Below are 15,886 nucleotides of genomic sequence, written 5' to 3' on the forward strand. Positions count from 1 at the left end.
TTCTGATGCTCAGAAGAATCCTGTCTGTGGTCATTCTATTTCCAACAATACTGGTTTTGATGGATGTAAAGCAAAGCGCAGAGGATTATCTGACACCCAGGAATAATAACCAAAATATGGTGGCCATCTGAGGTTTTCTCAGGAGGTAGACCAAACCTGTAACCTGTGAACTAGACAATCTCCTAGAACTGAGCATGCTTTGGATTTTAGGTTTGGGCAAACCAGGCCTATCTTAATATTTTCTCTCAAATGCCACTGCTGTGCTTGGAGTCCTATCATCTCTTGTTTCTTAGTAATGCATGAAGAAGCCATCTTTCCATCAGAACCACTGCATGAGGATTGCAAGGGTCTTAATTTGTAGAAGTTAAGTCTCGACTTATCTCTTCCAACTTGATTTAAGTTTTATCACCATTAAAGGCAGAATGTGAAAGCACTCAATGCTTTGTTATGATTGAGAAAACAATATGAGGGACACAGTGTTTCCCAAGATGGTCACAACAATGTCTCCTTCATCACAGAGTGGAGTCTTATTCTTCCCCTCGAATTGGGGCTGGCCCTGTGACTGATTTGACCAATGGAAGGTAGCAGAAATCATGTTCTAGGACTTCTAAGACCAGACATTAAGAAGGCCTGACCACTGCTTTGCACTCTGGGAAAAGCCAGCTGCCACATAAGGAGAGACCACCATGCTGTGAGAAAGCCTAACCTACCTCTGGAAGGATCACACAGAACTAGGTGCTTGGCCACCCCTAGATATTTAGCCCATTCCAGCTGAGACACCAGACATAGGATTAAAAATGCCCACCAGGAAGTGCCAGCCCTCGAAGGAGCTGAGATGAGGCATTCTCACTGAGACTTGCCCAAGTTGCAGAATTCTGAGCACGTGAATGATTGCTGTTCTAAGGCACTGAATGTTGGGGTGGTTTTAAAAGCAGCAATAAGTAACTGAAATGCAAGGCTAAACAACAGGAAGGCCCATCACACAAAGTGGAGTTTTGGGTGTAAAAACATGTTTTATCTTATCTTAGGCATCATTTGCTTTCTGTTTACTCTGTTGCTGATTTATAATTTTCCCACCTGGTGCTTGTTTATCCCAGTGGTCTACGAAGGTAGTGGTGGTGGGGGTGTGGGAGAAGTCTGCTCCTGTGAGAGAGAAGTATTTTATCACTGACATTATTTGGAACTGTTTGAGCCTGAAACTAATAAAAAACAAGCACTGGCCGGGTAGTTCAGTTGGTTAGAGTGTTGTCCTGATACATCAGGTTGTGGGTTTGATTCCTGGTCAGGGCACATACAAGAAGCAACAGTGAATTCATAAATAAGTGCAACAACAAATGGATCTTTCTCTCTCCCCCCTCCTTTCTAAAACCAATACAATAAAAAAATAAACAAATTTACTTTTAGTCAGTTTTAATATTCTCTGTACACACACACAGAAATCCACTGCTTATTGCCTGTGCCTGGGGTCAGCCTTCCCCACTGCGTCCCCTCCTGGTCTACCACAGGTTTATATACACTCATGCAGTGAAACTCAGAGTGATGTCATCTTCACAGCAGAGAGCTGTCTGAACACAACCCAACCGTCAAGTCACACAGCTGCAAAGCAGCCGCTCATCTGTCAGCTGACAAAGACCCAGCCAGGTTCCCCGCCTGGGCAGACCCAGTGAATCCAACCATCCTTTAATTCGAAGGATAATTCTCAGTGGGTTGCCATAGTACCCACTTCCAGGCCAACCCCCAGCTGCGGGGGCGACCCTTTCCCCATCTGTCAGTCCTCTGTCTGTCTTCCATGAAGCTCAATACACTCCCTTATCTACCCCAACAAAAGGGATTCAACCTCAAGTTTTTTTTGTTCTGAAGGACCATGGGGCAGGGCCACATTTATGCCAACACCCAGAAACGATGCAGCTGATGCCACTGCCTCCTGCTTACAAAGGCAGGCTGTGGCACTACCCTGCCAGCTGCATCAAGGCTGCTAAAGAATGTTGTTTCTGACCAAACTGCAGGTGGGGAACCCCGTAGGGCAGCTACTCGGGGCAACCTCAGGACAAGAAACAACAAGTCATCCTGTCTGTACTGAGGAGAACCCGAACGTGAAGCCAGCCCAGGTTATTTTGAATCTGCCCATCAATAAATACAGTCTTCTGAACCTCTGCCATCCAGCCAGCATGTTGTCAGGTGTTTGGGGGTTGTATTTATGTATGTATGTATTTATTTATTTTTAGAGAAGGGAAGGGAGGGAGAAAGAGAGGAAGAGAAACATCAATGTGTGGTTGCCTCAGGCATGCCCCCTCTCAAGGGACCTGGCCTGCAACCCAGGCATGTGCCCTGACTGGAAATCGAACCAGCTACTCTTTGGTTCACAGGGTTGCTGCTCAATCCACTGAGCCACACCAGCCAGGGCTCAGGGTTTGTTTTTAATTTAGAAGAACAATCACTTGGAATTCCAGTGAAACCTGTTGTCCTAAGAAAGGGAAGAAAGGATCTGTCTTTGTCTCCAGAAAACCTGAAACAAAAGGAAGCAAGAGGTTTGGTGAACTCCCAATTTCTGAAATAAAAGCAGAAAACAGAAATCCAACTGGGCTGCTGGTTACCATCTTCGGAAGAAGTCAGAAGTGATACCAAGGCCATAAGTGTAATAGCTTTTGAAGATCCTGGAAACATTGTAGTCTCACGTATTAGTTTTTTTAATCCTATGTCCACATGGTGATTAGAAATAAAATCCTGATGCCCTGGACCGTGTAGCTCAGTTGGTTGGAGTGTTGTCCTATAAACAGAAAGGTCGTGGGTTCGATTCCCCAGGGCACATGCCTAGGTTGCAGGTTTGGTGCTCAGTCAGTTCATAAAGCAACCGATCGATGTTTCTAGCATCAGTGCTTCCTTCTCTTTCTCTCTCTCCTTTCCCCTCTCTCTAAAATCAAAAACCATGTTCTTAGGTGAAGATTTAAAAAAGAAGGAAAGAAAAGAAAGAAAATCCTGAAAATGAAAAGGGGCCTGTGTGCTGGCTGAGGCACCAGAAAGGAGAAGGGAGGTGGGATCCCCTCAAGCAGCAGCCGGTGTGTGGGGATAAGAGCCCTCAGGGGCTGTGGTAGCATAGGCGGGAAGGTGAGTGAGCCACGAGTTCCCCAGACTCAGGGTGCTTTCTCCAGTTTCTGTCAAGTCCTGCTTTAAAGGCTATTCAGTTTCTAGGTGAATGCACAAAGTACACCATTATTTAAAATTATATGAAAACCCACCCTGACAGTGGAGCAGAGAGAAAGCCACCCTAAAGGGATGTGGCCTAGAACATGACATAGGATGTGCCTTCATAAGCTTGAAGAGACCCACTGTGTGTGGCAGGCCAGCCCGTTTCTGGGGCAGTCACAGCATTATCTCAAGTGTGTGAGCAAAGCTCCCACTGCCAAAGCTACCTCTTGACTCACAGAGCCACTTCCGGGTCACTGCCCAGCAGTCTGCAGGTGCCAGAAGCAGCCCCAGGTGGGGTCTGTAACCATGAATCACTCTATTGTGGGGACAGCTTGAGTAGAACATGTCTTTCTGCCGTTCTCAAAAGGATGACGCTGACAACATGATTGCTACTTATGTAACCCTAGTCTGCCTGTTTAAGGAAAACTTGTTTATTGGATTATTCTTTTCTCTGGAATTAACCACCTTACATATCCATTCCATTTTGCAAGATTAATTTGTGTTCTTAAATGTCCAGGGTTTTCATGGTTTTGGCAAAGCCAGACCTAAGCATGCTGATAATCTGAGGCAGGAGGTTTTGGATTTCTCGTCTTTCGGGGCCTCTCCTGCTTTACTCCTCTTTGGTGGTTGTAGTCATGTCTTTCCCTTTGTAGATCAGACAGAAGGAGGATATAAATAGCATAGCCCTGTAACGGTTGAACGCCATCCACCCATTCGTCCACAGCAACTCTTTTCATAGCATCCGTTCATTCATTCAATAATTATTTAATAAGCACCTACTCTAATCCAGGCATAAAACAGACAAAGTCTCAGCCCTCAGGAAGCTTCCATCTATTGGAGAAGATAAGCAAAATACAATAAGCAAGTAAATATATAATGTAATAAGTGCTGTGAAAAAAAAAACAGAGCTGGGTATAAAGGGTTAGAGAGAGGCTGGTGGAGAGGTAAGACAGTCAGGAGGACTTTCCTGAGGAGGTGGCACTGGTGCAGCAGGAATGGAAGGGTGTGAGCCCAGGCAGCCAGAAGAGCCAGCGCAGAGGGCAGAGGCAAAGAGTCCTTGTGCTCAGGGACTAGCACTGTTCCTGTGCTAAACGGTGTCACTGAGAATTTGGTGCGATCTAGTATCTGCTGGTTACCTGAGCAGACCCATCCGTCTACAGGTCGAAGAAGACTGGCCACGGAACTTGGAACTCCTTTGCATTCTTTTGTTTTTTGTTTTTTTTTGCCTTTTGTTTTTGGGTATATGCCTTTGCAGAATGGCATGTAGGTCCCTGATAAGTAACTTTTCATATTTATTATTGTATCATGGGACTAAATTTTGTAGCCCTGAGAATAGGCCTCACAGATTGGGCCTCAGGGAATCAAGTGTATTCCATGATGGGAAGGCAAAACCACTTTGGAGCGTGTGCTGTCTGGTGAGGAGGGGGTAGGGGGTTAGAGAGTCCCGCTCTGAGACAGGACAGTCCCTGAGCTCCTGATGCCTCAGTTTCCTCAACTGAAAGAGAGGCAAACGAATCCCACTCAGAGAGGCAGTAAAAGCAGAAAAGTGTCTGGGACATGTAGGTGTTCGATAAATATTTGTTCTTACCACCACACCAAATTTTGTCTAAGGATTTTATTTCTAATCACATTGTGAAAACAGGATTTTTTTAAAGGAAAAAGAAAACCCTAAAGTTTAAAATTTTCAATCACTGCCGAGCACTTGAGCCCAGAAAACACAAGGTTAAAAATAAAATAGCCTCATCTTTAATAAGTCTGTAAGCAAGAACCACAGAGGTGGTCTAGAGCCATGTTTGAATTTGTCCTTAGGTCATTTGCATTTTGTACTATCTAAATGTTTAAACAAGCCCTTCCCTAGCACACACTGGTACACCTGAGTTACTGCGCCTGCTCAAACACACGTGCAGTTGAAACCAATCAATCCTGAAAAGTAAACTCTGGAAGCCATATTGTTCATAATTAAGAACAGCATTTACACTGAGAAACAGCTGAACCTAATGATTAGGAACACTAGTTCTGGAATCAGGCCTCAGTGTAAGCTATGTGACTTCTCTTAGCCTCAGCTGCCTCATCTGTAAAATGGGGGTGATTAGAATGCCTTATTACGCTGTTCTGAGGATTAAATGAGATCATGCATATAGAGCTCTTAATATAATGCGAGGTATAAGGTTACTAAAATATTTTAACTGCAACTTAAGTGTACGGAGTTCTACAGCCTTCAGGAGAGTGATATGCAAGACAGGGGTCAAGGAAGTCCTCTCCAGAAGGGGAATTTCTGAGCCACGCCCTGAGTGATGTAATGGAGTAAGTAGCTCTGCAAAGCTCTAACCAGTGACTCCAGGAGCCGTAGGAACTGCCGGGTGTGCACTAGAGGACCAGCAGTGCAGCTGGAGGGCAGTGAGGAGAGGGGGCAGTGGGAGGAGACTATTCAGAGAGGCAGGCCGGGCGCTGGTCACAAGGGAACTTGGGAGCAGGGTGAGAAGTTTGGATTTCACTCTAAATGGGGTGGGAAATTAGAGCCAGTAGTCTGCCATTTTAGACATGTTGAACTGAAATGCTTTTTGGATACGCAGGAGGAAATGTTTGGACAATTGAATATTTGAATATCCTTGAGCCTGGAGCTCAAGGGACAGGTTGGAGCTGGTATATAAATGTGTAACTTATCAGCTTTTTAATAATATTTAAATCCATAGAACTGGATGGAATGACCTGAGGACAGACTGTGGGCAGAGAAGAGGACTGAGACCTGGGCCTAGAGCTCTGACACTTAGGAGAAAAAGGGATAAGGAATATTCAGCTAAAAAGCCTGAGCAGGAACAAACAGTTCATGAGGTGAGTTGACGACTTAGTGGGATAACAAAATCCAAGTGCTGAACTGTCCTCGAGAAGGGAAGCGTGACCAACTGTGGGGAAGCTGACCGTGAGGAGGTCAGCAAAGTGGGCTCTGGGTCTGGCAGGACGGCGGTCAGCGGTGATCTTGGATGAGAAGTTTGGTGGGTGGGTGGCTATGCAGTCCTGACTAGAGTGGGTTAACAAGAGAAAAGAAAATTGCAAGAAGGAGAGCCTCAGAGGTGAGAAAATGGAGAGAGTCTAAGTCTATTAGTTTGCTAAGGCTGCCATCACAAAGCACCGTGGACCGGGTGGCTTAAACAAGAAGCATTACTTTTCTCACAGTTCTAGAGGCTGGAAGTCCAAGATCGAGGTGCCCACAGGGTTGGTTTCTCCTGTGACCTCTTTCTTTGGCTCGCGGATGGAGGCCTTCTGCCTGTGTCCTCACAGAGAGGTCTTCCCTCTGTCGGTGCTGTGTTCTAATCTCCTGTTCTGGTGACCTAATCACCCCTTTAAGGGCCCCCCTTCAAATACAGTCACATTCTTGGGGTTAGGGCTTCAATATATGAATGGGGTGGGGGCACAATGCAACTCATAACACAAGAAATTCTTTGTTAGGAATTTTGCTGGGAGGGAGAGCAAACGATTGCGATGGAACTAGCGGCAAATGGGGGAGAGAGGGAGGTTTTGTTTTTGTTTAGAAATTTTACTGGGTGAGAAACTTCAGCGGCTGGTGCTATTGGTGAGAACGGCGTGGTGGAGAAGCTGAAACTGGCTGCAGGAGAGAGAGGGGTCGTTACAGTAGCAAAGTCCTCGAATGCCTGAGAGAATGGGACCAAGAGGTGTTAAATGACTCAGGGGTCACTAACTTGTGAGTTGTAGGGCCTGCACTTGACCACAGGAATTCTAACTCTGAGGCTCTCTATCCCATCAACTGCATTTCAGTACCTGTTCTTGGGAACAGTAATCACCATAACAATTCCCCAGGAAGGAAGCAGAGGAAACACGGCCACACATGGGATTATAGCTGTCCCAGCTGCCTATCACCACTGCACTCAGGGCTCAGGTGGGGTGAGGGAGGGAGGTCATGGGTTCATGGAACGGGAAGGAAAAGAAATAGGTGAGGCTCCATGTGATTGATTGATGAACTAACCCCCCACCCTGCCCCAGAAATCCAGTTCCCAAAGTGGTTAACATTTCGAATCTGTAATCCCTAACGGATTACATTGTTAGGCCAATCTGCATTGGCCTATTTTTTTGACCAGAGCTTGGCTTCAGGTCAGCTCCAGTTTCAGACTTTTCATATGCGGATTGCTACTCTTTCATCAGCACCAAGGACACACGTGACTTCCTGATTTTGCTTCTACAAACTCTCTTATCACAGTACTTGCGTGTTGGAGCCCAGATGTCAAACAAATCAATCAATAAATAAGCCTTGGCTTCACATTTTGTACAGACAAATTTAATGGACACAGACACAGTTTCTTTGCTGCAGCACAGTCTCTGTGTCATGGAATCTTTGCCTGCAAACCCTTCCTCCTCTTCCTCCTTTTTTTTTTTTTTTGGTAAAAGCTTTACTTTAAAAAAATGTTTTATTATTTTTAGAGAGAAGGGAAGGGAGGAAGAACGAGAGGGAGAGAAACATCAATCGGTTGCCTCTCTCCCCCAACTGGCGACCTGGCCCCCACCCCAGGCATATGCTTTGACTAGGAATAGAACCAGTGACCTTTGGGGTTCGTGGGCCGGTGCTCAATCTGCTAAGCCATAGCAGGTAACAGGTTTACTGAGATATAATTCACACAGCATACAATCCACCCATTTAAAGTGCACACTTCACTGGTTTTGCGTGTATTCTTAGCATTGTCTACTTTTCTTGACACTGCCATTTCGCCTGAGTAGACAGGTCAATCTCCCGATGTTGGTACGGCTTTGCTGTTTCAGCCATGGCAATTTCCAAACCTGAGACGGTTAGGTGGAGACTAATGTAGATCTGACTGTGACTTTCCTGGTGCCTAGTGTGCAGCTGGTGAGTTGTCCAAGTTCACTTATGAAAACTTCTCAGCACCTGTTATGTGGGTGTCTGTTTTGGAATGAAGAAACACAGAACTGAGAGAGCAGGTTTTACTACACTGAGGGATGGACACGCTACTTTGTGCTCAGACCATGGCGTCTCGGTATTTTCAATCCAAATGGCAGGACACCAAATCCATTTGTTTCACATCTTTTTACAAACTGTTCCCCCAAATGCTCCATTTCATTATCCTCTGTCTAAAGTATTTGTTTTGAAACCACATTTGTCCTCTTTCCTCTCATGGAAACCACCTGTAGCAGCAACCGCTGTGGCTGATACAAACATTTGTTTTTGATAAGTGTATTTTGAATGTCTGGGGTTTCAGTTTCTATTTTTGTCCCTTACTGTCGTAACTTTTTTGATCTCTTTATACTTTTATAGGTTGCTTTGCTTTTCCAGGGTGTTTTGCACTCAGCTGAATGCGTCAGCTACATAACTGTGATCAGCCTATTGCAAGATTCCTCTGTCATTATTACCCCCAGAAAAGGTCTTGTGAAAGACAGCAAGACTCTAAGAGCCTAACACACAGAATTTTTAGTCTTGTAGTGATTATATACAATCATCCCAAACACTAGTAATGGTGCCAAGAGAATATCCCGTTTCTGGGATGTTGACCTACAATACAAAACAGAGGAGCACAATAAAATAAAGCACTCAGTCCTAGTTCGAAATTTTCCCCTCTGTATTAGTCAGGGTTCTCCATCCACACATGAAATTAACTATCATACTCACTTAAATTTTACTTTTGTCTCTGAACTCTAGGAGTCACCTCATATGGAAATTCTTTCTCAGCACCAGTCAACTTATTTATTTATCAAGAATTTTTATAATTTTAAAATCAGTGCACCCTGGCCAGTGTGGCTCAGCTGGTTGGAGCAGCGTCCCATAGACCAACAGGTCACAGGTTTGATTCTCAGTCAGGGCATATACCCAGGTTCTATCCCTCGTCAGGTACATATGAGAAGGTAACCAATCAATGTTTTCTCTCACATCGATGTCTCTCTCTCTCCTTTCCATTTTAGAAATCAGAAAACTAAGCCCCATGGCTGGCAAGTAACAAAGCTTGCAGTAAAAAAAAAATATATGTGATTTCTGCCCTGACTAGTGTGGCTCAGTTGGTTGGGCATCATTTCACAAAAACATGCAATTTGAATTCTAGCCCAGGATTTTCCCCTGCCATAATACTAGCTGTTAGATATGACTGTGATTCTCTAACTTCAGCTGAATCAGAATCACTTAGAGGGCTTGTTACAGTACAGACCACTGGGCCCTATCCCTAGCATTTCTGATTCAGTAGATCTGAGGCGGGGTCCAAGAATGTTCTTATTCATACCCATGCTCCACCATATTCCCCCTTGCCTTCCCTTTTTAAGCTTCCCTTGCATCTAGGGGTGGTCATGTTATATAGTTCCAACCAATGATATGTAAACAGAAGTATTTCGGCAAAACCTGTGCTTTCCTGATGAAATAGGAGAAATGTGACTCTTTACTCTTCTCATATCTTCCTGCCTAGAACTTCTATGTGTTTCTAAGTACATATGTGAACTTATAAGTATAGCAGTCATCTTATGACCACTGCGTTAAAATTGGCAGGATAGAAAGATGGGGAGAGGCTGGGTGTCTCAGCCCTGAGTGGCTTACCTTCAAACTTCTTTTTGTGTGAGAAAAAATAAGACGCTATTTAAGCCACTGTAGTCAGGTTCTCTGTTACTTACAGCCAATGCATTTCTACCTGATACAGAGAAAAAGCATAGAATGGCATATGAGGGTCTGAGGCACTCTTGGAGAAACAGCGTTTAGGGTGAGGCCCTGTTCTGTAGCTGACATTGTGCCAGGTGAATGAGATATGGTTACTGCCCCCAAGGTGTTCATAGTCAAGGTGAAAAGGACACCATGTAAACACATAATAATATATTGTGATAAGTGCAGAGGTATAAGCAAAATACTGTGGATACCCCAAGAAGAAGCCCTGCATAGGGAGTCACCCCCTGGGAAGGCTCCTAGGTGGTGACATTTGAGCAAGGTCCTAGAGGATGAGTAAAGTGCTGTCAGGTAGAGAAGAGAGGAAGAACTTTCTGCACTTGTGTTCCTGCTCACTCCTAGCCTTGGGGGCCAGAGGTTGGTCCAGCTTGGGGTGTGTTGGGACTCCCCTATAGCAGGACTTCCTTCTACAACAGAGGAATTTCAAACTCAAGATGCCAACAGGGTCAACGGCTCCAATGGAAACCCAAAGTCCAAAGAAGCAGGAGGGAAGTTGTGAAGGTGGGTGCATAGTCCTGAGAGCAGGTCGAGTGAACCAGAAATCTGGGGGCCAAAAGGCAAGAACAGGAGATCAGAAGGTACATGGGGCAGGGGAGGAGCCTGAGAAGATGGGTGCAGTTGCTTCTCAAGCAGGTAAAAAAGTCAGTGAACTAAACAACCCATTTCATTCTTTCTTCTCATCCAGTTTCATTTTTACTCTCAGCCCCCATCCTGTTAACCTTGTAGGAAATTCAGGTTTAGTCCTTGCCGGGGCTTCCCCCTGCACTCAGGGCTGTGCTAAAAACCTGGCGTGGTACTCAGCTAGCAGACCTCTTCAGTCCCATGTGCTGCTCTTTCTGTGACACAGGAACTCTGGCTGTAGGGTCCCATCTTCCCAGTGTATCATGGGTATTTCCACCAAGCACCTGATGCATCCTTTGGTGACTCCAGAAAGCAGGACACAGATCTCTGATACTGCTGGGTCCCAGAGACCTCTTTTCCTTTACAGGCTCACACCTCTCTTCTTGGTTTGGGGGAAATCCTTCCCTCTAGCCCTGTTTCTACCAGGGACATAGTCTCTAACCTCAAGTGCTCTTCAGCCCAACCAGATTAGGATCCGGGACGTATGAGCCAGGGAGGGAAGTGTCTCCAGGCCAACTCTGCTATCCACCTGCCCAACCTCCTCTGAGACTGAGAACAGACTCTCCTAGAATGGGCCCAGGAAAAGAGGGAAATGCAGGGGAAAGAAAGAGTTTAATCTTTCAAATACTTATTTGGCCACCTATTGATGGTGATGTTTCAGTTTAAAGGTATCGGAGGTAAAACACACATCCCAACAGGTGTGAAACAGAGGCAGGAATGGGCCTGGTGTGTTTGGAGAATGGTGAGTACCTGGGGAAGGAGGAGAAAGAGGCTGCGGGGCGGGGGCGGGGCAGGGGTGGCAGCAGGACAGCCTGGCATGACTGTTTGTGGGAATTGGCAACAGAATTCAGAAAAGGTCAGTAAGCTATGTTGAGACAAGATCTGGGTTTTTTGGTTGTTTTTTTTTTTTAAGGGAAAACTCCGATAGAAGGGTGGAAGGACAAGTCATGAAGAGCCTGTTGCTAGCCACAGAAATAAGCAATACAAGGGCTAGTACGAGTTCAAACCAGAGAATAATAATGGAGGTAGAAAAACATGGTTCAGTTCTGAGATAAAATAAACAGGATTTGGTCCTTGATTAGCTATGGGGGAATGACAGAGAAAGAGAGGGAGAGAAGTTGAAGCAAATTCCAAGCTTTCTAGCTTGTAAGACTGAGTACTTGGTAAATCCATTTGCCTATCTGAAGATGAGAAGACAGAAGATGGCAGTCATATTGGCAGAGGGTGGAGATGGGTGATGAAGATGAGAGAATGAAACATATTTAGCAGATGAGACAACATGTCATGGGGGTATCTATGGAAAAGCATTCCAGGTCTGCAGCACTAAGTGGGTGCAAACTCTTTGAGGCAGGGGCATGCTTGGCATCTTTAACAAATCATACCACCAACATGGCTGGAGCTGGGTTAGCAAAGGAGGAAAGAAAGTCAGAGAGGTTGGGTGGGAAATAGATTACATATAGACTGGTAGAACATGGTAAAAACTTTGAGAGGTTCTGAGCAATGGTGTGACCTGATCTACTTTACTTTGAAAAGGCTGCATTATTCCAAGTTGATACAAGGGCAAACAGCGCACATGGGAAGACAGGTTGGAATTCTACTGCAGCGTCTCAGGTGAGAGGTGATGGAGTGTTACACTGTGTGAAAGTGAGGAAAAGTGATTGGATTCCAAATCAGTAAGAAAAATACTAAGTCCCTAATAGGTAAATAGACCAAGAACATGAATAGACAATTCATAAAGGAGAAAATACAACTAGTAAACAAAGATAAAGAGAAATGTCCAGCACCACTAGTAAGGGAAGAATACAGATTAAAACCACAAAATGATGGATTTTAAACTATCAAATTAGCAAAAAGCCATTCATATCCTTTAACCCAGTAATTCCAGTTCAGGGAATTCTAGGAAATGAATCCAAAATGCAGATGGAAGAACAACCATTATTCAGAATTGCCTGAAATCTAGCTAAACAGAAATCCTATAACTAAGGGTATAAAGAAGAAGCCACATGGAGACTGGTAGGAGGTACTGACATGTGAAATGGGCTGGGATTAAAAATTGGGAGGGATATGTTGGCTGTGGAAGTCTCCCCTAAAGGGTGAGTGGTCTCAGTCTTACACCAGCCTCCAGTGCCATGGGTTCCAGTGCCAAGAGGAGAAGTCTCTCTCCAACTTCTGGCTGTGAAACCCAGTGGAGACTGTGGCTGAGTTATATGGAGGGCTTCTGGAGAACCAGGTATTCCTTTTAAAGGGCCCACATACAGATTTACTTGCTGATGGACTTGCTTGCTTTGAGCTCCAGCTCTTGGGCAAAACCCGAAAAGCACCAGGGAAATATGGGGAGGAATTTAATTGTTTGGCTTCAGGGTGAGGGCTAGAGGGGAAGCTTTCTTCAATACAGAAGTACTGGCAGAGGCCATTGTTCCTTTGGTGAGCCCTCCCCCTGTCAGCACAGGCAGACACCACATCTGAGTCTCTATCAACCTGGCTACTAACACTGTTCACCCTACCCATAATTCCCTGAGTCCCCACCTACCTAGCTTGCAGGCCTACCAAAACTGCTTCCAGTATCTTTTCCTTAACAGCCTGTCTTGGCTCTTGATGCAGACTCTCCTAGAATCTCTCTAGGGTTCACAAAACCCAAACAAGTAGCATCAGCCTCAGCATGCCCTGTACCTCTTACTAAGCATCCCCAAGCCTGGCACAAGTGGCAGCTGGTCTGAGTTCACAGCTTAGCCTCTTCCAGGCACCTACAAGCCCCTCATAAATGGCAACCATCCACAAATCACTTTGTAGCTCATGCCAGGACCCCAGGCAGGGCACAGGCAGTAGCTGACATTGGCCTCATGAGGGTCCTTCCCAAGGGGCCCCAAATCAACACACCCATTGGCCAGCTTCAGACCACAGCAAGGTCTACATCAAACTACCTCCAGAGATGACAGGCAGCAGAGACTGTTAGAGTGAATCCTGCTTTGTAAGCTTAGCTCTTGCACAATAGCTCCTCCACTATCGTCATGGCCAGTCCTCACAAAAATCAGCCTGAGGGTCAATCCATCCTATTGTGTGCCAACAGATGTCAAGGCTCAACTGTAATAGAAAGGTGCACAGAATCTTCACAAGGGACGTACCTGAAGCACCTGGCTCATGTGACCAGGAAGACTGCACCACTGGGCCCCAAAGGATAGCTGTTACATAAGACAATTCTACCAGGAGATGAAGCAGCTCTACCTACATAGAAACAAACACAGGGAGGCAGTCTCAATGAAGAGACAAAGAAACACATCCCAAATGAAAGAACAGAACCAAACTCCAGAAAAAGAACTAAACAAAATGAAGACAAGCAATCTACCAGATGCAGAGTTCAGAACACTGGTTATAAGGATGCTCAATGAACTTAGGGGAAGAAATGATGGTCTCAGAGACAAAGAGATAGGAAGCATAAAAATGGAGATAGAAAACATAAAACAAACCCACTCAGAAATGAAGATATAAAACTGAAATGAAGAATATACTACAGGGAATCATTAGTGGAAGAGATGTAGATGAAGCAGAGGATCAAATCAGTAATTTGAAAGATAAGGAAGCAGAAAACACCCAGACAAGGAAAAGCTAGAAGAGTTAATCACCACCAAACTAGTGTTACAAGATATTTTAAAGGGTCTTCTTGAAGAAGAAGAAAAAAGAGATAAAAAGTATGAACAATAAAATGGCAATAAATACATATCTATCAATAATAACTTTAAATGCAAATAGATTAAATGCTCCAATCAAAAGACATACAGTGGCTGAGTGGATAAGAAAACAGGACCCTTACATACGCTGTGTACCAGATATTCATGTCAGATCAAAAGGTCCAGACTGAAAGTGAAAAAATGGAAAAAGATATTTATCAAAGTAGAAATTTTAAAAAAGCTAGAGCAGCAATACTTATATCAGACAAAATAGACTTTAAAACACGAGACAAAAAAGGGCCCAGCGATTCCACTTCTAGGTGTTTATCTGAGGAAACCCAAAACACTAATTTGAAAAGATATATGCATTCCTATATTAATTGTGGCATTATTCAAAATAGCCAAGATATGGAAGTCCATCAATACATGAATGGATCAAGAAGTGGTACATATGAATTCTGTCCAGAAGGCATCCAGCCTTGTACTATGAAAAACAGGGACATTTATTGAAGAAGATACAAAATACAAGAAACTTTGCACATAGGACAATGATGCCTCAGTCCCCTTCAAAGTAGGCAGCTTGGGACCTCACACAGGTCTGCTAATCACCATCAGCTGCCCCATTGTATTTTCATGAATGTCATCAGTGGTCTGAAATCTCTTCCCTTTCAAAGGTGATTCTAGTTTTGGGAAAAGGCAGAAGTCATAGGGCAACAAATCTGGGCTGTACGGGGGCTGAGTTGCCTGGGTGACTTCATATTTCACTAAAAAACTCTGCACGAGCCACATGAACAGGTACATTGTTGTGATGATGCTGCCAATCACCAGTTGCCCAGAGCTGCAGCCTTCTGAATCATCTGAATAGTTTCCGTGGATGAATGTTCAAGTTTAACACAAAATTTGTTGCAGATCCATTGGCTTTATTTGCTCAGTCATTTTGAATGCGACAGTCACACAGTACACATAACTCTCTCAACAGCATCTACTGCCCCACTGACTAGTAGACTGAAGTCATCATTGTTCATGCATGCACATTCCAGTCCACTTTCCTGGGTTGCCAGGTTACACTGATGTCACACAAACCATTGTCATTATAACAATGGCTGGACTTTTCCCGGGCAGTCCTTGTCTTACACACAATGGAATATGACTGAGCCATAACAAAGAAATCTTGCCATCTGCAACAACATGGATAGACCTAGAGGGTATTATGCTGAATGAAATAAGTCAGAGAAAGACAAATGCCAAGTGAATCTAAACATTTGAAAGACAAATGCCAAATAAACGAACAAACAAAGTAGAAACAAATTCATAGACACAGAGAACATTTTGATGGGTGCCAGATGGGATAGGTGGTTGGGGGATGGGCAAAAGGGGGGAAAGAATTAAGAAGTACAATTTGGTAGTTACAAAATGGTCACAGGATGCAAAATACAGCACAGGGAACATAGTAATATGGTAATGCCTGTGTCGTGAAATGGGCACTAGACTTCTGGGTGTGATCACTCATAAGTTATATAAATGCCTAATCACTGTTGTATATATGAAACTAATATAATATTGTATGTCAACTGTAATTTTAACAAGTTATTTTTAAAAAGTAAAAAAATGTTTGTGGTCCAATCTTACTGAAGAATACTACTCAGCAAAAAAAAAGGACCAAACCGTTGATACAGGCAATGCTCTGCATGAATCTCCAGAGAATTAGGCTTGAATGAAAAAAACAACCCCCAAAAAGATCATGTACTGTAGA

At 44.3% G+C, this 15,886-nt stretch overlaps 1 long non-coding RNA gene across 4 annotated transcripts in view; it reads left to right on the top strand.

The window, feature by feature from the left end:
• Positions 1–5,169: 5,169 nt before the first annotated feature.
• Positions 5,170–15,886, top strand: part of LOC118995575 (uncharacterized) — a 29,870-nt gene continuing 19,153 nt past the window's right edge. For 2 of the 4 annotated variants that reach the window (XR_005068306.1, XR_005068305.1), the window contains exons 1-2: positions 5,170–5,490; positions 5,880–6,018. This is a non-coding gene — a long non-coding RNA (uncharacterized LOC118995575). Of the gene's footprint in view, positions 5,491–5,879; positions 6,019–6,960; positions 7,208–15,886 lie in introns of those variants that run through there. The other 2 variants (XR_005068304.1, XR_005068307.1) reach the window with 2 other exon arrangements.

The sequence above is a fragment of the Sturnira hondurensis genome, unplaced genomic scaffold, assembly GCF_014824575.4.
Source record: "Sturnira hondurensis isolate 20B ecotype Veracruz unplaced genomic scaffold, ASM1482457v3 Scaffold0010128, whole genome shotgun sequence".
Classification (NCBI taxonomy): Eukaryota; Metazoa; Chordata; class Mammalia; order Chiroptera; family Phyllostomidae; genus Sturnira; species Sturnira hondurensis.